Here is a 21,973-nt window from a genome sequence, read left to right as displayed (position 1 = left end):
CTCAAAATGGAGGTGCTTAGAGGTTGGGAAAAAATATGATAAAGATATGCTGAATGAAATCCTCAAAGAATTACTTTTTTTGAAGACCAGAATAAAACAAAAAGATAAATCTCAGTGCCAGACTAACTCTGGAGAAAAAAAGAAGTTTGCCATGGTTCCCCTAGCATGCTGGGGGGTGGGGGGGGCAGGTAGGTAGGTAGGTACACACAGACTCCAAGGCAAGCCCAGGAGACAAGAACTTCAGGAAAGATGCCAGATGCTTTCCCTGCTCCCTTCAGTTCAAGCACAGAATCAAGACTGTGTGCTAACAAGAGCAAACAGTTATGGGTACCCAAAGCACACTACCCAAGGCCATCTTGTGCCAAGAGCTGAAACCAAGAGCTGGCAGTGCTCCCAGAATGGTAGCTGGGCCAACTGTGGCCCCTGAGCACAGACAATGGCTCTGGCTCTTGAGTACAGAATTCTACACTAATGGAAAATTTCCCAGGGGACGAGATGATACACAGCTACTACTTGATGTTCACACAGGAACATCAGAAAAAGAGATAAGGCTCCAAATACTCTGTAGAATATGCTACAGCAGGGCTATGCCTTCTGCCACACAGCATCACTAGCAGAAGGCTGGACTGGTGGCCTGAGAGGCTCCAGCGTGAACCTAATTGATCCCTAATGTTTAGAGATCACAACAGTGATTTTAACTTGAGTATTGCTTTATAATTTTCAAATCTTTTTACACCATGATCTATTAAATCTATCACCTGTGACACATAAGGAACCCAAGGTACGGAGGCAAAAAAAAAAAAAGTTAATTATTTCAACGAGGTCACCCAAAACCAGACAAGGAGAAAAGTATCCCAGGAAGGCTCAGCTCTCTAGGAACAATCCTAATCCTGTGTTACACCTTTAATCCCAGCACTCTGGAGGCAGAGGCAGGTGGATCTCTGAGTTTGAGGAGAGACTACTGTACAGAGTGAGTTCCAGGACGGCTAGGGCTACACAGAGAAACCCTGTCTCAAAAAAAAAAACACAAAAACAAACAAAAAGCTTTTGAGGCCAGGCTGCTGTTCCTGTCTTAGCACAGAACATAAAGCCGGATGAAAGCCATGTGTCCAACAGTCCATATGAATGCCCATGTAGTTCCTCTGCCTACCTGTACCGTGTACCCATGTGCTTAAACTTCCTCTAGAGCACTCCGCCTGCATGTCCTGGGAGGCAGCTGAGCACAGTAGTTTTAAGGCTCTTATGTCTATGTTCTAGATTTGACTCTGCTACCTCAACCGCTCTTCGGGAGCAAGCTGACTAACCTTTTCACCCAAGTTCTAACTTTCATCAAATGGAAATATATAGCCAGGCTTCTCTCAGTATCCTTGGTGGACTGGATTCAAGATTCCACTACCATATACCAAACTCTGAGGATGCTCAAGAACCTCAGTAAAAACTAGTATGGCCTTTGTGTATAACCGATGACATTTTAGGTGTGGAGGGAGTTTCTGTCCCTTTTGTTTTTACTTTTTCTTTATTGGATGAGTGTTTTGCCTGCATGTATGTCTGTGGACCATGTGCAAACTACAAAAGTCAGAAAGGGTCATATGATTACTCCTGGAACTGCAATTACAGGTTGTTGTGAGCTGTCATGTGGGTTCTGGGAATTCAACCTGGGTTCTCTGGAAGAGCTATCAGTGCCATTAACTACTTAATTACCTCTCCAGTCCCCTTTAGTTACCAATTTGTTTATGTATTTTATGTGTATATGTGTGTGCTTGGTGCAAGTGCAGTGCCACAGAGGTTAAGAGGGCACTGGATCCTCTGGAAACAGAATTACAGGTGGCTGTGAGCTGCCTGTTGTACATCCTGGAAACTGAACCTGGGACCTCTGCAAGAGCAGCACATGCTTTTAACCGCTGAACCATCTCTCCACAACCTGCCCAGATATCTTAAACCAGGCTTGGTCACATGCCTCTGAGGGCAACTCTAAATGCAGGCTATATGTTTAGATCACAATGTCATGGTACAACATCAAAAGATGGAATGCCACTGCTAAGCTGTACACACATGACTTATGATCCCTAATATAAATGCAAATCTTTTAAAATAGTTTCTATACTGCATTGTACAAGGAATGATGACAACCACAAAATCTGTTGCAGGTTCAGGATAGACTAACGCTTCAGATACATTCGATCCAGTTGGTGAATCTGTGGATGTAGAATCTTTGGTGGACTAACCTGTGGCTAAAGAACTCTCTCCTCTGCTTACTACCCCTCCAAAAGCCTGCACAGGGAAAGTGTTGATTCAGAAGACCACTGTTTTCAACCAGAGTAATAATAGTCACAGTAAATATGAGTGTGGAAATGGGACTAGAAAATATTGCTACTCGTTCCTCTACATGATTGCATGGCCTGTGTTCAAATGATCGTCACCTTCACAGCCTGCTATGCCCACTGTCACCCCAGCACACGTTCAGGTGGCTAATCATGTCCTTTAACAAAGAATTCCCAAGCTTCTTATTGCCAAACCTCAGCTGGAGTATCCAAGACACTGTTCCCACCTGTTTCCTTCCTGTGAGTTACCTGCCTATAATGAAATGCCACAAAGCGAGCTGAATCCAGTGCAGATGCCAAATTACAAGGGTTAGGCAGGGGAAAGACATAAAGCTGGAAGCATAAGAGAATAAGGAGAGAAAGGGAGGAGAGAACTTGGAGCTTTAAGGTCATTATATTAGTAGCAGGAAGAAGGGAACACACACGGGGGGGGGGAAGGGGGGAGGAAGAGGGAGAGAAACGAAAAAGAAGAGAGCCAAAAGGCAGCTGAAAATCCAGCACTTATCACTTAATAGTAAATTGTACTTACCCCTTCTATCAAGCACTAAGCAATGTATTAAATAAATTCTTCTGCATTATTATGACATTTAATTAGTGCAAATTTCCCATGAAGTAGTTAGGCATGAGGAAATGGTTAGACACATTTGACAGATAATAAAAACTTAATGGCTCTTTTTCAGCCACAAGAATCCTGGGGCTGCAGCCACGACCTTCTTAGAAAGATGCAACTCAAAGTCAAGAGTAATTTAAAAAAGATTTTGAGCAAAACAGAACAGATCGTTAATTATTTTTCTCACTTCCAAGGCAAGATGTGTTTAACATGAAAGGGAAAATTATCTAGTCCTTTGGCATGAGACCGGACAAAACATTAGAAACAAAGACCCTGTCCATAGCCTGCTTCCACAATCTGCTTCCTCCCATGTCTGTAAACCTGATGGTCACACTGTCATGTTCTGCTGTGGAGGTCTAGCCTGCTACATCCTCCAGCCTTGTTTACTACAGTTAACAAAAGACGGCCAAGACACCCAGGTCACCAGAAAACACCTGAATCCTAACATCCCTATGTTTCTGTCCATCCCTCTTGTTTCTCACCCCTTCCCAGTTTTTGAAATCCTCCTCTATTCTCTGGGTCCCCCCTGGCCATTGCTAGTGAAAGCTCTCATATTCCCAAACGCTTCTCTGGATAATCCAATCCCTTCTTGTTTTAACAAATACACCAATAGCTCAAAGAAGATGCTGTTGCCCTCACTGCCCTCTCAAATGATGGTAAAGCTTCCTGCCTTGTGCTAGTCAGTATACCTCATCTGGAGGAGCCATAGGAATGTGGATTTAGCCTGCAAGAGAATTGGAGAAGGTGAGAAGAGATGGAAATAAGGCAAGTGGTCAACATGGATGACTAGGTTAGAAAATGGGCAAACTTGTTGGAGGAAATTCTAAAATGCACAGAACTCAAAACACTTTCTTCCTTCAAGAACTCCAAAATAACACCAGATGTCCTACACCTTGCAGAAACTATTCTCTTTGAAGAAGTTCAAATGGAAACAGGGATGAAAGCTAGAACTAAGGGGCAGTGGCAATATAGAGACATAATTGTTAGCTCTGGGAAAGCCTAAATATATTTATAGACTGAAAGTGGACTGAGAAAAGAGGAAACAGCAAGAGGGGCAAAAGGCACTAGACAGAGGACAGGAAACAGGCAGGAGAGTAAAGGACCAAAAACACAGAGCAAAGAGCGAGCTTTAGGCTACCTGGAGATAAGGAAAGACAGACGGGGATAAGAATAACTATTTGCAGGCGGGCTATGTGTTTTGTGTTAAAGGAAGTCATTCCATACTTCAGGAGCTTGGTGTTACTACAAGAGCTATGTGTAAGGCTGGTGACATGGCTTTGCAAATAAAAATGCTTGCTATTTTTTTGCTTGCTATCTAAGCCTGATGACATGACTTCAATCCCCAGAACCCATGGTAGAAGAACAGACTCACTCCTGAAAACTGTCCTCTGACCTACACACACACACCCCTCCAACCCCATACACACGTTCCAAAAAAAAGAAAACAAATAATAAATAATTTAATGGCAAAAGAATCCATGTCTGACACCAGGATGTTACAAAAGATAATCCATAGCCCTTTAAAATGGAAAGGATATAGCCACAGGTATGACTTGTCTTGGCATTGATCCTTCCAGAAACATTTGGCTTTGGAACAGTTTGTCTTCATTAAGTAGTCACAGGCTTTATGTGGCAAAGTGGGGCAAATCCTTGGAAGTAAATACTATCTGTTAGAGGATCCGCAACCTAGTAATTATCAAAAAGAGCTAGTTAAATAAGCAACAGTACTTTCGTGGAACACTAAAATTAAGGAAACCTCTACAATATCCAGAAAGTAGACTGTCCAATATCATGAATGAAGAAGGCGATGTGTTCTTAGTGTGAAAATCAACCAATAAAAACTAAAGACACAATAATCAAATTGATGAGAGGGGAGAGAGAGGAGAGAGGGGAGAGGGAGGGAGGGAGGGCGGGCGGGGGAGAGAGAGAGAGAGAGAGAGAGAGAGAGAGAGAGAGAGAGAGAGAGAGAGAGAGAGAGAACATGCACACAATAAACAAGTGGATATTTGCAAAGACCAGGGAAAAGAGTTTAGGTGTCTTCCTTTATGGCTATTCACCCTCTGCCCTTGAGACAGTCTTCTCTGGCTGAATATAGGACATAAAACCATACCCCTCACTTCACAGGGCGGGCCTCAGATTAAATACTTTTTGCAGGGAGGAATATCTGGGAAGGAAAGCTTACTGGCTACGCCCTCCGGGCCTCTGGGTACCTCATTAGCATGAAGACCTCTGTCTTGAGCCTACATGACCTGTGGTCATGTCCCTTTTATGTGAGAAGCATGGAACCATAGATTTGTCTGTAACACTCAGCAAGTTTAGAGACAGGAACAGTGACAATATAGAGACATAGCCATTAGAAAGTGAATGTGGCGAGAGTAGTTGATACGTTATTTCATCTTTCAATGTTTCAATAGTTGTGTACTAACATGTTGGGAATTCTTTTAAATTAAAATGACATATATCATCATGAACCAACACTGTAAAACTATGTGGTGAGGAGGGAGAACAAAAAGATAAAATTAATTTAGGAGAATAATTTGTCAACTCTTATAAAAAAAATTAAATGGTTATCTCCTCTCTAGAAATGTATGGTAAGTTAGATACTGGGATATCTAATTACCAAGAATTTTTTAAAGACTTATTTTTTTTTACTTTATGTGTATGAATATTCTGCCTACATGGTTATATGTGCACAGTGTGAGTGCCTGGTACCTGTGGAGACCAGAAGAAGGCATCAGAAGCTGCTTTGGGTCTAGAATTACTTAGGGTTGTTACTTACGGTTGTGAGCACCACGTGGGTGCTGAAAATTGAACCCTGGTTTTCTGTAAGAACAGTGAGTGCTCTTAACTGCTGAGCCATCTCTCTATCACCCAGTGAACATTTTAGAAAAAATCCAAAATATGGAAAATAAACACACAAAAAGGAAGGGTCAGTTTAACTGTCCATCAGTGGGAAATTATAGGAAAAACACTGGAAGATGAACTACCTCACAACATGTTTTAAAGACGGCATTAAGCATTTCTAGGTAAAAGAGAACAACTCCGTATTGTATAAAATGTGATACTTTCTAATAGAAGACAAAATGAAGTTTGTATACGTGCCTTTAGGTAGATGGTTAATACATAGAGGAAAGAAAAGTAATAGTCTACTAAATGCATTTAGTGCTGCCTATACGTGCATGAGTGTGGGCCATCCACTAGAGCATGGCCAACCTAACAGCAGCCACATCTTCAAAGAGGAATAATTTTCCCTTCCCCAGTAGCTAATAACTGCCATTAGTTTCTTCATAAGGGATGTGACCTGGAGATTGCTTGCTAAGAGCACTCAAGCCCTTGGGAATAATTTCAGCACAGAAAAACAATAGCAAAAGGCAGACCCCCTGCGCCCCCCCCCAAGATCCTGTAGAACCATAGTATCTGTCCTGATGATTCACAAATGTCTTTTGAGGTCAAATGCCTACAATTCAAACAGGTACATTGCAATCCACCTCATTCCGTTTTCTGACATGGTGGAACGAGTGAGTCCGGGCATAACACCACTCTTTCCTTCAGGACGATCCCTGACTTCTTTGTACTCTGAGTCTCAGGAACACAGTTATGCTTGCTATAATAGCTGGCCACAGTAAGCTCCTTAGTGTCAAAGGAGATATTTAGAGCCCATGAAGATGCTACTTGCTCTGATGACACAGCAATCTGGGGCAAGTGCATTTCCTAGTGTAAAGACATAGCGGCCCAGACCTGTCTACCTTGTTTGCACAGGCTGGTAGAACTGTATGGAGTGGCAGGTCTAGCTCTTTTAGCTGTGGGGTATTCTGCAAGGCTTCGCTTAGCTCTTTATTTTAACCAAGGTGAAAATGAACTCTCTTCATTCTTCTCCTTCCACCTGTAACTGATTGGAGCTGCTACCTGTACACATGGGAGACAAGCCAAATACTACTCTGAGTAACTGTTGCTAGTACCTGAAGTCGTATCAGACAGGAAGAGTGAAGGAAGACGACGCCCTGGTGGTATATAATGATGCTTAGCGATGCTGACAGTAACAACTGGAGCAGTAGTAACAGCAGCTACAGTGGAATGTTCCTAGGAAATATACCATAACGAAATCTGCATTTTCCTGAGTCTTAATGATGAAGAGCAATGAGCATAATGATCTTAATCACTCATACTTCCAAGCTCTAATGGGATGAACTAGCTTCCCAAATGTCATAACTCCCAATACCTGATTACATGACTATATCTAGAAACAGAGCCTTTAAAGCGATAATACAAGTAGGCTGTAATTACCATTAGGTCCCAATTCAATAGATCACCAACATCCTCTAGAGAAAAGATAGAACACAGAGGAAAAAAAAATGTAAGTCCATCAAAAATTCAAAGAGAAGACTCAAGATGGAAAAGATTCAGCTGGTCCCTTGCTCTTACACCTGTGAGGAACGTCCTTATGACAGAAGCCTTAGCAAATTAATACCCTGGCCAATTGGGGGTGCTTAATCTTCCTCTTCAACTTGACTAAACATAGAGTGATCTCTAGAAAGCATACCTCTATGACTATGGTTCTCAACCTTCCTAGTGCTGTGACCCTTTAATACAGTTCCTCATGTTGTGGTGACCCCAACCATAATATGATTTCATTGCTACTTCATAACTGTAATTTTGCTACTGAGTAGTGTCTCAGTTCCTCAGACTATTGAATATGTGTTTTTCCGATGGTCAAGACCCATGAGTTGAGTGAGAACCACTGCTCTAAGCTGTCTGGCCATGTGTTTCCTAAGAGGTTTGACTGGAAAGGAAATAACCTCCCTGAAATGGTGATCCTATCACATGGGCTGTTGTTCTAGTCCGAATAAAAAGGGAAAATGGAGAAAGAGAGCTGAGAGCAGTGTTTACTGCCCTCTGCTTCCTGACTGGACGCAAGGTGGCAGCTACCCCATGTTACTGCTGCTATAGCTAGAGACACTCCACCATGGAGAATGCGAGGCAGAGAGACTGCTTCCTTTTTTGTAATGGCAAACTACTAGAAACCAAATGGCTATCCCATGTAGAACAGGAAAGGACATTGTGGTCTATTAATGCGATGGAATGTCACACTGAAAAATGTATCTATAGTTATAGGCACTCCATATATGGAATAAGTCATGCTAACAAACTGCTGTATAGATCAAGAAAGTCCCAGAAAATGACATACACATGATATCGTCTCCATAAAAGCCAATGAACAACTAAACCCAAATAACATCTTATTTAGGAATCTGTAACTACATATTCATGCTTATAGACATATCTGTACATCTGAGAGATGAAACTATCGTTTGAGAATTTTACAAGTGCATGTAATGTGTATTGATCAAGTTCCCTACACTCCAATTCTTCCTGTATGCCCCTCTACCCCTTTTTGCTCCCAATTTCATGTGCTCTCTTTATTGGAAACCCACTGAGTATAGGTGGTGCTGTTTGTATGTGCACGGATGTAGGACCAATTACTAGAGCATGGCCAACCTTTCAGGAGCCACATCCATGAAGAAAATATACTTTCCCTCCCTCAAGAGTATCAATTGCTAATAGCTTCTAAGCGATTAGATGGGGCTTTGGATGGCCTGCTTCCCACCCATGCTATTATTTTGGCTGCTTGATCTTCTGGAGGTATTGTGAATGCAGTCACATCTGCCATGAGTCCATGTGTTCCACCGCCCTATCATGGCCACTAAGTGCAGTTTCTGTTGCATATGCACACTGCATCTACCTCTAAAAATCTTTCCAATGAAACTATTTAGAAAAAAAAAAAAAAACAAGCACAGAAATATCAACCCAAACTCAAGCTAGTGGTTTTCTCCTGGGGGCATTAAGGACAGAGCCAGCAAGATTGGAAGGATAGCACACAGGTTAGTTCTTATGGTAGGCTTACAGAAATTATACTATCTATAAACAGATGCATGCACAAGTAAAATGCACAGAAAACATGCATGGATGAACGGTGGAGAGGCTACAAACCCACAATTGTAAATGTAATTACCACAGCAGCGTGCACCCAATAGCTATTTAAAAGAAAAGAACAGGATCAGTTAACTAGCTTGTGTATAGTTTCCGAGCTTGTTAAATGACTGAGTCAGGATTTGAACTCAAGGAATCTGACTTCTGAATCCATGATATCTACCACAGTGGTCTCTTCCATTCCCTGTGCTGCTCTACTGATAGAAAAGAGTTAGGGTCACTTGTGAGACCCAAATGCCTGTGCTACCTGAAGACTATGATATAGGCACTACCCACGGGAGTCGACACAAAGTTTTGAAATTCCCCCTCTTCGTGGTTAAGAGCACTGACTGCTCTTCCAGAGGTCCTGAGTTCAATTCCCAGCAACCAGATGGTGGCTCACAACCATCTGTAATAGGATATGATGCCCTCTTCTGGTGTGTCTGAAAACAGCTACAATGTATTCATCTAAATATAATAACTACATCTTTAAAAAAATGAAGGTAACTTCCATTGGCTTACTGGGCTGGAGAGATGGCTCAGCAGTTAAGAGCACAGTGTACTCACATACATGAAATAAATAAATAAATAAATAAATAAATAAATAAATAGACAGACAGACAGACAGATAGATAAATCTTTTTTAAAAAGAAGAAATTCCCGATCTTCACATTTACCATGTTTGAATAAATAAATCTTTTTTAAAAAGAAGAAATTTCCCACCTTCCCATTTACCATGTTTTCAAACGTTTCCAAACTGTGCCACAGGTCAAATGTGATGCAATCTAGAAGGCAACCTTTTGAGTACATAAGAAGGTACTTCAGGTCTTGGAAGCCAAACAACAAACTCGCTGTTTGATTTTTCACACAAGGAAAGAAAGTCAGTATTTGTATCTCCCAGCGGAACTCAAAGGCAAGGCTAAAACCAGAGACAAAAGGCCTCCAGAGGAATGGAGGGAAAGTGGAAGACAAAGGCCAGTCAGACTGTATGTAGAGGCCAGAGTACACATACAGACTGACTTGTCCAAGGCTGTCCCTCATGCTCAGGTAGCTCGGGGTTCAAAAGGGGGTTTTCCCCACCACCCACCAACCAAACATCATTCTGTCCTGCTTCAGGCTCCATTAAATCCATGGAAAGTTAAACTGCCAGTTAGTTCTCATTAGCCCAGGCCATCCGTGGTACTCTCCCTCCGCTTCCGGATTTTAGTGACTTCAAAGGACTTCAGCATCAAGTGGGCTTGAGATAAGGTCAGTGTACTGGCACTGAATCAAAGGCAAGGACCAAAGCTTCTACCATCTTATCAAAACAGCTCAAGGACACCCAACCTGCCCTTTACCCCATAGCTGCCAAGCAGGGAATCTAATTAATCTTCTACTCTCTGGGAGACACATTTCTGGGGAAGGGGACTTTTTTCAGGCAGGCATTCACTGTGATGCAGGCCTGCCGGGCTTGCTATCTTCAATGTGTCCCATAACTCATCCTATAACCCTTGCTATGACTTTCAGCCAATCCTACCACTCTCTACATCAATGACAGTCAAATGTCACATATTCTCTTGAGGCCACAAGAGGTGAGTGGTGCTTGGCTATATCCTGGCATGACCACACTATGCTCGCTTCTTTCTGCATCTTTAACTCCTCACTCCCATTCTCTATGTCCTCCCAGGCTTCAAGGTTCCCAGATTCTCTACCAACACTGACAGTTGTTAAATTTAAACTTCGAGTAGATCCTGGCTCAGCCAACATAGAATATGTTCAATTTTTATCTGTATCAAATTGGCACCAAAATAATCTTCTTTGGATAGAACCCAGCAGTTTTTATTTTCATAAACCTCCCTAAGGATATTTGGGTGTAGAACTGTTCAATGTGCACTTAGAGAAATAAAAGCTCCTAATCTCTGAATGGCAAATGAGGAAACTCTGGAGAATTATCACAAAGAAATGGAAGGCAGCTGCCAGGAAAATGAATTCATTAAAATAGTGATGTGAGTAGTCCTCAAAACAACCAAGAAGTCAAAATTACAGTAATGACAAACTGCTGCTACATAGCATTACTCTGACAGGCACTGACTGGAGAACCTCCTATATATTAACTAATTCCTATGACAAATCCCTCAAATAGGTTTGAAATTTTCCCTGTTATATACAGGGAAACTAAATTATTAATTAAATCAAATTAAAGCAATTAATTGGGAAACTGGTCTAAGGTTGCTCATAGAAATAGTAAGTAAACTAGACAATTGAACTATGGATTGAATATTCTTAACCATACCACCTCCATGAAGCCTTCTTTTGGTACAGAGGAATACATCTAAACTTAACTTACAAAGGACATAACAGTTTAGCATCTGCTATATATTCTTTCTCTCTCCCAACCATGGGAACTAAGATATCTCCTTCTATGGGAGTTGATCAGCACTGGAATCTATCTCCATGCCTCCCAGATTCCAACATAGTCACTGAGCAAATCTGTATTGAGGGTCTGTCTACTTTATGATAACCACTTATCCTTGCATCACGTCAAAAGCTAATTTCTAGGATGTAGAAATTTAGTTTAAGTCATTATTGTTTTATGGACTCAAGGCTACTGCTATTAGTATTCCATTAGCTGCAAAATAGGTTAACTGGAATTTCTGATATCTCACAGAATGTGGAAGGATACTGGACACAATATACCTATTTCAGAACAAGGATAACCTATAGACTGTCCTCCTAACTGCTGCTGAGGGAAAGGACATGACTATAAAAATAGGATTGAAAAGGGTTTAAAAAAAAAAACAAGAGCAACACACTCATTTCTAATCAATCAAATATTAGTTGTTAAAGATATCTTCCACTGAAAAAGTCCTGCATAAAACATTGTTTGAATTGTTTTTTAAACACTTGGAACTATTGATAGATGAAGGTATAGCCTAATTGCAGAGCACTGGTCTAGCATGCATGAGGCCATGAGATGGATCCAAAGAAAATTCTGAAACAAAAGGAATGTTATGGCTTAGGGTTTTTAATAGACTAACAAGACATGAAAAATGGACAAATATTTTGCAGAGAGTCTAAGAGAGGCAACCTTCATGAAGCTGAGACCCCCCAAAGAGCTACACATCACTATAGAGGTACATAAAAACCACAAATCATCTCTTCATTTACAGTCGGAAGGCAGGCTCAGTCTCATATTTTAATGCTGAGTTAGGTCAGTAGGAGCAAATAAGGCTTCTCCATTAACACCTTCAAACCACAAGGCGCCACACAATCTGAATATACTCTACTTGGGTAACCCAAAAACCATAGAGTAAGAGTATCATATGGCATGTCCCCAAACTAGTAGCCCTCACGTGACTAGCAAGACCAAAGACTTCTAGAGAAACTCAACACTCAACAACTCTCCACAAATAAAGATCCTAAGAAAAAGAAGAAATGTCCAGTAAAAGAACAATGCTATTTAAAAACAAAACCTAAACACACAAGGAAACAAGCCAAGGGTCTCTTCAGCATCTCACACGATAAGACTTATATACCATTTAATGTTTTAACAGTTGAATATAGTAACTGAAATAAAAACTCAAAAGGGGAACTGTTCATTGTGTACAACTAAAGAGTTAGCAACTGGATTACAGAGCTGAAGAAATGATCTAAAATGGGTTATAGGAAGACAAAGAAGTGAAAAATACGAAAGACTAAGAGCCTGCAAAACAGGAATCAACAATGCTTCTTAAGTATTGTTTCAGAGGAGAAAGGCAGTGCTTGAAAGTATTACTGCCTAGACTGTTCAGAAGCCTCATAAAAGACATGTACACCAAGATTTATAGAGCTCCCAGGAGCTATGAATACAGTTTGGTGGTCTGGTGTGTGCCACATCCTGAGTTGCATGGGGCTGGAGGAGGGAGCCAGAAAGGAGGAAGTGGTGAAGGAGAAACAGAAAAGAGAAAGCGCAACCTAGAATAAAGAAAATTTAATATCAAAACAGACCATAGTAAAAATGCAGAACATCCAACACAGAGAATTTCTTTAAAGTGACCAAAAAGAAAAGATGATTTTAGTAAAAGTTATCACTGATTATTTTCAAAGCAAAGAGTATAAAAAATGCAACATAGGAAAATTATAATTTCATTTTAACGGGGAAATATGAACTGAGAAAAATGAAGCAATGAAAAAGACTTCAAGACAGCAGTTGGGAGAGAATTATATGAGAGAATTAAAAAGGGGGGAGACCAGGTGTCATGGTACAGGCCTTTAATCCCAGCACTTGGGAGGCAAGGGCAAGTAGATCCCTGAGTTTGAGGCCAGCCTGGTCTACAGAGTGTGTTCTAGGACGCCCAGGGCTACACAGAGAAACCCTGTCTCAATAAAGTAAAACAAAACAAAAAAGAAAGAAAGACAAAAAGAAGAAGACTTCAAGAATGGAGGAATATGTATATATGCATAGACATACACACACAAAAAGCAGATATGAGTTTACCATCAGTAGAATACCACCAAAGAAAATTCAAAAATGATACTTAAGTAACTATAAAGTAATGTCAGAAAGAAAGTCTGAGATGCAGTAAGAAATGACAAATATATTAGTTTTTCATGACTAATAAAATTACTAGGAATTGGCTACTTGATAAAGAAAAAAAGGATTCATTTTGCTAATAGATCTGGGATGGGAGATTTAGGCACCTTCTATAGTGTTGTCCTTCTTGTTCGCAGAGTCACAAGGCACAAGTTTATCTGGTAAGAGACAGGGTAGGACAGGGTGTGTTCTAGTTTTTGTTCTTCTTATGAAGCCATCAAAATTCAACCATTGTTACTATACCAAAAATAACTTATTTTCCAAGGGTTCTACATGTATAACATCACATCTGTCCCAACATATCGTAACAAGGATTAACTGTCAGTACATAAAGCCTTGGTTTAGGAAAGGAAGCTCTCCAAGCCATATCTAAATCATAGTAATGAGTAAAAAGGGGGATAAATATGTGGGTTATTTAAATGACCACTGATTATATAAAGCACTGATTATATAATGTACTTTTAAAAGAAATGCTAAAAGGAAAAGTAAAGAAAAGCTCAAACAATACAGAATAAAACTATTGGTCAAAACAAAGATCTGAACTGAGGCTAAATATTATAGAGTCTACATGTAGATCAGTAAGATTAAATTCCTACCTAATACTATACTAATACTATACTGCTAGGGATATAGCCAAAAGATACAAAAACAAACAACAAAGACAAAAAACAAAACAAAAAACTATTCCAAAAAGGTTACTATAGTTACAGCTGCATTCTTTATAACAGCCTAACATAAAAGTAATGAAGATACCCACAAACTGGCAAATGAAAACGAATGCCATATCCATATGATTGAATGTTATTAATAAGGACAAAGCATGGACCTTGAAAACTGCATGTTAAGTGAAAGGAAGACAGAACAAAAGGGCAAATACTACATGATCCCATCTGCTCCCAGTGCACAGAACAGGCAGCCCTACAGAGGCGGAGAATGAAATACTTGTTGTGTAAGCTTGTGAGAGATTCTAGAGCCCTATGGAAACACTGGCTAAAGAAAATGGGTTTTTCAAGGCTACTCTAAATGTTCTCAGTCATGTTGTGGTTTGGCTCTACAGATATGAGTACATTAAAAAGCAGTGAACTTTTAAATTCAGTCGACAGATTTCACTGTGTGAATTTTATCTCAATAAAGGCATTACTAAGAAAGTGGTGTGAAGGACTGGCAAGATGGTTCAGCAGGTGAAGGGATTAAAGGCACTAGCCACCAAGCCTGATCTGAGGTTAATTCCTCAGACTCACATAGTGGGAGAAGAGCAACAACTCACACAGCTTGTCCTCTGACCCCAAATAAGTCAATTTATTTAAAGAGCAAATGACCCTGAAATCAGGAAGAAAGGATACAACTGCAAAGAATACAAACAGGAAAAAGGTCCCAACATGTAGTTCATAACCTAAACTAAAATGCAGTAGTCCGTGCAACATACAGTGATCACATTTGTGCTCACAAACAGCCTCTTTAAGTTGTTTCTTTTTCTTTTTTTTTTTTTCCAAGACAGGGTTTCTCTGTATAGCTCTGTAGACCAGGCTGGCCTTGAACTCAGAAATCCACCTGCCTCTGCCTCCCAAGTGCTGGGATTAAAGGCGTGCACCACCACTGCCTGGCCAAGTTGTTTCTTATTCAAAGATTTATTATTAAGCTGACTGGTGGTGGTGTAGGCCTGTCATCCCAGCATTCGGAAAACAAAGGCAGGCAGATCTCTAAGTTGGAGGCTAGCCTGATCTAAAGAGTGAGTTTCAAGACAGCCATGGTGACACAGAGAAACTGTCTCAAAAAGCCAAACAAATTATTCTTTATTTGTATTTGTATATTGATGGAAAGGTGTTTAAACACAAGGGCAAGTGTCCATAGAAGCCAGAAGAAGGTATCAGAAGCCCCAGAGCTAGAGCTACATGTGGTTACAGGTGGTTATAAGCACTTTAATATAAACACTAGGCATTTTTAACAATTGATCCATCTTTCTAGCATATATATGTATATACATACATGTATATATACATTCATATACACATATACATGTGTGTATATACATACAGGTACATATGTGTATGTATATATACACATATATATGTACACACACACACACACACACAGCTGTTTATACCCCTAGACAAATACTGCTGATGCTTTGGTCAAAGAAACAGTGGGCAATGGTGACCACAGAGGCTCATAAATAATCAAAGTGATGTTTGAATGCTTAGCCCTGGGCTGAAGAGATGATTCAATGGTTAGCCCTGGGCTGAAGAGATGACTCAAAGCTCTGGGCTGAAAAGAGGACTCAATGGTGAGCCCTGGGCTAAAGAGATGACTCAGCGGGTCACAGCCCTTACTATGTGAGCACGGGACACAAGTTCAGACCCCAGGTATCGACATAAAAAAAACTGGAGATGGCTGCACATGCCTGTAACCCACGTATTGGGAGACAGAAACAGGTTGAGCCCAGAAGCTCCATAGCCAACCTAACTGAAAAAAGCAAAGTTCCAGTTCAGTAGGAGAATCTATCCCAAGGAAGAAGGTAGAGCGATATAGAGAAAGATATTCGGCCTCTACATATATATTCACTGAGGTGCACACAAACACACACACACACACACACACACACACCCCATACACATACTACTACAACAACAACACATACACAAACACACAGAAATACCACCAATTATTTTTAAAGGCCAGCCTTATATGTCATATCTGTCACCTGTCTCACCCTCTTCCAATACCTAGATAACATCACAGAAGAAAGAGCAGGAAGAATGTAAGAACTAGAGAAAGGCGTGATGATGTGATACAGAACGCTGTCTTCTGGACATGACATGGCCATTGTAATCTCATGAGCATGTTCTTTTGTGTGTGCTGGAATATGGAATTAGTATGACTCTAGACCTGCCTACCTTGGTCATTGAGAGAGCTCATATGTTATGGTTTAGATAAAAACTGTGCTCCAAAAGCTCAGTAAGTTGAAAGCTTGGTCCCCATCAGGTGGATTCAAATCAGAATGCTTTGATAAATTTGATGGATTCAGCTACTATGTATTGATAACAGATAAAGCAATACTGGGATGTCAGGACTAGTTAGAAGAAATGGTCACTGGGAATACACCCTGGAAAGATAAACTCTGCTGCTAGCTTCTTTTCCTTCTTTCCTCCCTCCGCTCTTTTGCTTTGTAGTCATCATAAACATCTCTGCTCTACCGTGCCTCTCTGCCACAGTGTCCTACGTTACTACAAGTTCAGAAAGGAATGGATTCAATCAAACACACACACACACACACACACACACTGAAACAATGAACCAAACTAAATCTTTCCTCGTTTTAAACTGTTTCTCTTGCATATTCATCAGGCCAACAAAAGAGTAACGTATATATATATCACCTATAACGTATATATATATATCACCTAGGACCTCTTAGAATATACCATGCTTTAACAAGACATCATGCCTCTGGTTAGCAGATGACTTCGCAAATCAGTAGAGACTTACAGCTCTTCCATTCTAAAAGAAACACTGCAATTCTGTCACCAGTGAGTTTTCGGAATGGCAATAGCCACAAAGGTTTGAGTCAAGGGTAAGGTGGGAACACAGCTTTAGTAAATCTGTGTTTGACTTGTTCTTTAAGGTTCTATCTAGCCTTAAGCCTGGAAACAATACAGACTCATCCCTTCCACTTTCGTCCTAGTTACAGGTGACTTCTAGCCTAGTTCAGAAATGGCAGGTACATCCAGTGAATATGAATGAGGCACAAATGGGAGTCACCCAATTGTTTCAAAACCAAGTAGACACCCTAACATGTTGACCACGAGTAACAAGTTACTCGTATCTTAACTACCCCTCCATGTGGAAGCGTGTATCCCTCACTCCAACATGCATATACATACTTGACATATTGCAGATCCCCAAATCCCTCTTCATGGAGTTCTATGTTCCTGAGGTTGGTTTTTTACTGTAGGTCTCGGGAAAATGGATACAGAGATCAGCAGTTAATACACACTTGGAAAAGACTCTGGGAAAGCAAAAGACCATGGAGAAGTTTCCTTCCTAGCCAAGTCAAAGCAACAATTAAATAAGTGTTCAGATCATGTGAAGAGCCAATAATAACAGGCCTGGAGTCGAGCTAAGAGTACCCAGAGTTATGTCTTCATCCTATTTTGAGACATTTCCTTTGGTAGAAGGAATAGGCACACTGCTTGGTGAGTTCCCAGCCCTTCCTGTCAGCACTCTGTTCTCAAAGGATGCTTCCGGAAGGTAGTCTATAGCCAGGTCAAAAGCGCAAAGTAACCAGGTGTCTAGCTGTTATATTCAATCTCTTGTTCTCTGTCCAGTAATCAAAGAGGCCAGATCTAAGTTGCTGCCATCTTAGAAAATTAATCTCCTGGTCCAGATGTACATATTGAGCTTCTCTGAGCGCCCCGCATGCCATTTTAAGCCAGCATAATTTACAATTCCCAGAAATGCTTGAGAAGCAGTGTACACACTTCTGGTGCCAAGCCTGGCCGGGTTTACAGATTTTCATTTAGCAGGTGTCTGTTGCTAAATCAGTAGCAGCTGCTAATTGCTTTTTCTCCCTTAGACCCTCAGACAGAATGCAACATCTGCTGTTCTCTCACTTTGGGTTAAAATCAGATACCTTATCATTTCTCCTTTGGGCTTCATTTTTATTAAAAAGCTCTCAGCTGATGCCTAGAACAGGCCATCTCAGTGCAAGGGGGATTTCCAAGGACAATACAACAAAGCCAATCTGCTTCACATCCAGAGATTCCATGCCAGGGTGACTCACCAGGGAGCATGGAGCTTTGCTCTGCAATCTCCCACCCCTTCCAATGCAATGATCTTTCCTACCCTAAATAGCTTCCGGTATTGTCAATCCCCATACCTCTATGCTCTTCTGTCCTCCAGGAAAAGAAACTTTCAATATCTGCATCATACTACCATGGTGAACAGGAACCCCAAGAAGGCGGGGAACCACACACAGCAGATAGAAATGATAAGGACTTTATTATTTCTACATCTACTTCCCAATTTAAACCACTGCTCTCTGGTAGTTTGCGGGGTGTCACTTTGCAAAAAAAAAAAAAATTATCATCTTCAAAAAGAATCCTTTTGCTCTGCTCTACGTAAGACTGTTGATTATAAATCAAAAAAAAAGCCGGGCGGTGGTGGCGCACGCCTTTAATCCCAGCACTCGGGAGGCAGAGGCAGGCGGATTTCTGAGTTCGAGGCCAGCCTGGTCTACAGAGTGAGTTCCAGGACAGCCCGGGCTATACAGAGAAACCCTGTCTCGAAAAACCAAAAAAAAAAAAATAAATAAATAAATAAATAAATAAATAAATAAATCAAAAACATTCTCAAAGGCACCTTAATGGAAGTTCATCTGTTTTATCTTACTAATAAGATACTACTGTGTGTGAGGCTTGCAATATACACCTTATATTCTGTGCTTTATTGAACAATTAAGAATCATAAGATTTTTCATCATTTTACAAGATGAGGCTGACTATGAGAAAGTTACTGATGCTAAAGAAGCAGAACAGCAGCCTGACTAGATTTAAAGCATATGTTCTGCTGAATAGATATTTGATTTTATTAAGAGATTATTATTACTATTATAAGTATAATTATAGTATGCTAGTGTGGATGCATCCTTATATTTTAGAGATATCTAACAAAATACTTTCAGCTAAAATTACAAAAATTAGAAAAAAAGATTCAGTGTTAGATTTTTGTGGGTTAAAGCTGGACTTAAGGACACATGAGCCAAGAGTTGACAACTGTTGAAATCAGGTGATAGATGCTCAAGAATACATCTTTTCTCCTTTTACAAATCCTTTAGACTTTCTATAATATAAATACCCAAATATAAAGTGATGATAAGGAAATGTTAAACACACATTATTATATGTGTGTATTAAAATAAGTGTACCTCAGAAATGTATAGATTATGTAACAATAGAAAAAAGTTTTTGTTTTTGTTTGTTTCTTTTGTTTTTGAGGTAGGGTCTCTCTATATAACCCTGGCACTCCTAGAACTCACTCTATATACACCCAAACTGGCTTCAAACCCACAGATATATGCCTGCCTCTGCCTCTCCAGTACTGGAATTAAAAGCATGGGACACTACACCTGGCTGAAAATTTTTAAATATTTGACATATAAATAAATGTTCTACATACCAACTTGATCATTACATTCCATTAGTGCACGTTTACACTATATCCCATACATCCATACTATTAAAATCCTAAGTAATTAAAACCATACAGATAGACAGCATACAGACATACAGACATCAATGTTTTTAATCTGTATAGCTTTCTACGGCTTCCTGGCTTCACACATTTCTCTTCTTTCCTGGTTCAGTTCCTTGGACCTTAACTCATCCCGCCACGAAGTCTTTTCCACTGGTCCCTAAGCAGTACTAGGACACGGAAGGGACTTCTCTCCTCTTCACCTTTCTAAAGCCTTGGTTTGTACTCAAGTCTCAAGTCACTTGGCTCTAGGTCATAGATGTAAGGGGCAGAGCATCCTACCCAGTACTCACACAACAGGGGACACAGGAACAACACTTGTCCAGAAGTGCTGATGGAAGAGTAAGGATTTGCTGGCTATATATCACTTGTGATTTGGAGATATGTCTCCCAGCGTCTCATGAGTTCAAGGCTAGCTTACCAGATTATGACTGTATTGGGAGGTTGAGCCGAAAGTAGTGGTTCTCAACATGTGAGTTGTGACCTCTTTGGGAGAACAAAAAGACTCTTTCACAGGGGTTGCATATCAGACATTCTGCTTATCAGATATTTACATTATGATCCATAGCAGTAGCCAAATTGCAGGTATGAAGCAACAATGAAAATAATTATATGGATGGGGGTCACCAGAACGGGAAGATCTGTATTAATGGGTCATAGCAATAGGAAGGTGGAGAACCACTAGCCTAAAGGAAGGAAGTTAGGTCATTAGAGGCCAGCATATGAAAAGAATATTAGCTTCTCTTCCCTTCTTTTCCTCTTCCTCCTGTTCTTCACACACCCCCTTCTCTCCTCTGGCGCTTCTTTCCCCTCTCCCCACTTCCTAGCTGCCTAGCATTGAACAAACTCTCCCACCTCCACACACTGTCATCATGATGCTCTGCCTCACTAGAGGCCTAAAAGCAAAAGAGCCAAACAACCTTGAGAACTCAAACTACTGAACTACTGAGCCAAATGAATGCCTGCTTTTTATAAGATGGTTACCTCCCGTACTTCATCTCTGCCACAGAAACCTAACACAGACATCTAACACAGGGTTATGGTCCTTGTATGAAGCCTCAAAGACTTGGTTTTGCTGACTTCTTTCCTTCACTGTTTAAAGTTAGCCCCCTGCAAGCCAGAGAAAGCCTTCACTATGATGTCACTTGAAAAGCACATCTCTCCACTTCCAAAACTGTAAGAATCCTGTTTGACCATCCTGTCTATTGTACTTTTAGATGGCAGCTTAAGGTGACTCATGCATCTCCTTAAACATGGTAGCTATATAGCAATCATTCATTGAAGTCAACTACATGCTAGTCCTGTGGTAACATTTTATTTCACCCTAAATACTTCATAACAATATAGTATCACAATATTGTGCAGAAGCTTTTAGTTTGGACTAATCATTTACATATGCTTATATAGCTCAGGTTTTTTCATTATTTCATGTGCATTGGTGTTTTGCTTGCCATGTATGTGAGAAGGTGTCATAACCTCTTAGACCTGGAGTTACAGACAGTTGCAAGCTGCCATGTAGGTGCTGGGAATTGAACCCAGGTCCTCTGGAAGAACAACTAGTGCTCTTAACCATTGAGCCATATCTCCAACCCCCCTACAATATCACTTTTAAAAACAAAATCTTGGTATGCAGCCCAGAGTAGCCTCAAGCTCATGGTTCTTCTGCCTCTGTCTCCAAAGTGTCAAGATTAGGGGTGTTCAGCACCATTTCACACAGGATTCCACTTGTTAATCTGAACAAAGTATGCTCGCGATCCTGGAAGCATCTTAATACCTCCCTTTCAAAGAACTGACATCTTCTCACCTATTCCAAATTCAACATTGACTAGCTTTCCCCACATTAAACAACATCATACTCAATTCACTGGCAATATTTATTAAAAGAGGAATCTCTCAGTGTGATAGGGATATCTACAAATACTCCACACCTAAGTTACTTAATGGTCTGAAAGACAGAATGGCTTCCCTGTGAGATGAGGGATGGTATGAGGGTGTCTGCTTTTGTTACTTCTAGTTTAAAACTGTTAGGAGATCTAGGCCTAAGTGAACAAGGAAAATCAGAAAATGTTTCCTGATTGTAAAGAAAGAAGTAGAACTATTTCTATTTATAGGTGACATGATTTTGTCATAGAAAATCTTCTGAAGCCCACAGATAAAAAAAAATAAGGGCAATACATGAGTTTTAAAACATGAGAGGATACAAAAGCAGTATGAAAATTGAGCTGCATTTCTACAGAGTAGTGGTGAGTAATCTAAAATAAAGGCAAGGGGCTG

At 40.4% G+C, this 21,973-nt stretch overlaps 1 protein-coding gene across 3 annotated transcripts in view; it reads right to left on the bottom strand.

Annotated features, from left to right (window-relative positions):
- Positions 1-21,973, bottom strand: part of Tmem164 (transmembrane protein 164) — a 151,878-nt gene that overhangs the window by 31,850 nt on the left and 98,055 nt on the right. The window lies entirely within an intron of this gene.

The sequence above is a fragment of the Grammomys surdaster genome, unplaced genomic scaffold (assembly GCF_004785775.1).
Source record: "Grammomys surdaster isolate TR1022 unplaced genomic scaffold, NIH_TR_1.0 173, whole genome shotgun sequence".
NCBI lineage: Eukaryota > Metazoa > Chordata > Mammalia > Rodentia > Muridae > Grammomys > Grammomys surdaster.
The sequence above is the reverse complement of the archived record's forward strand: the minus strand, read 5'-3'. Positions and strand labels throughout refer to the sequence as shown.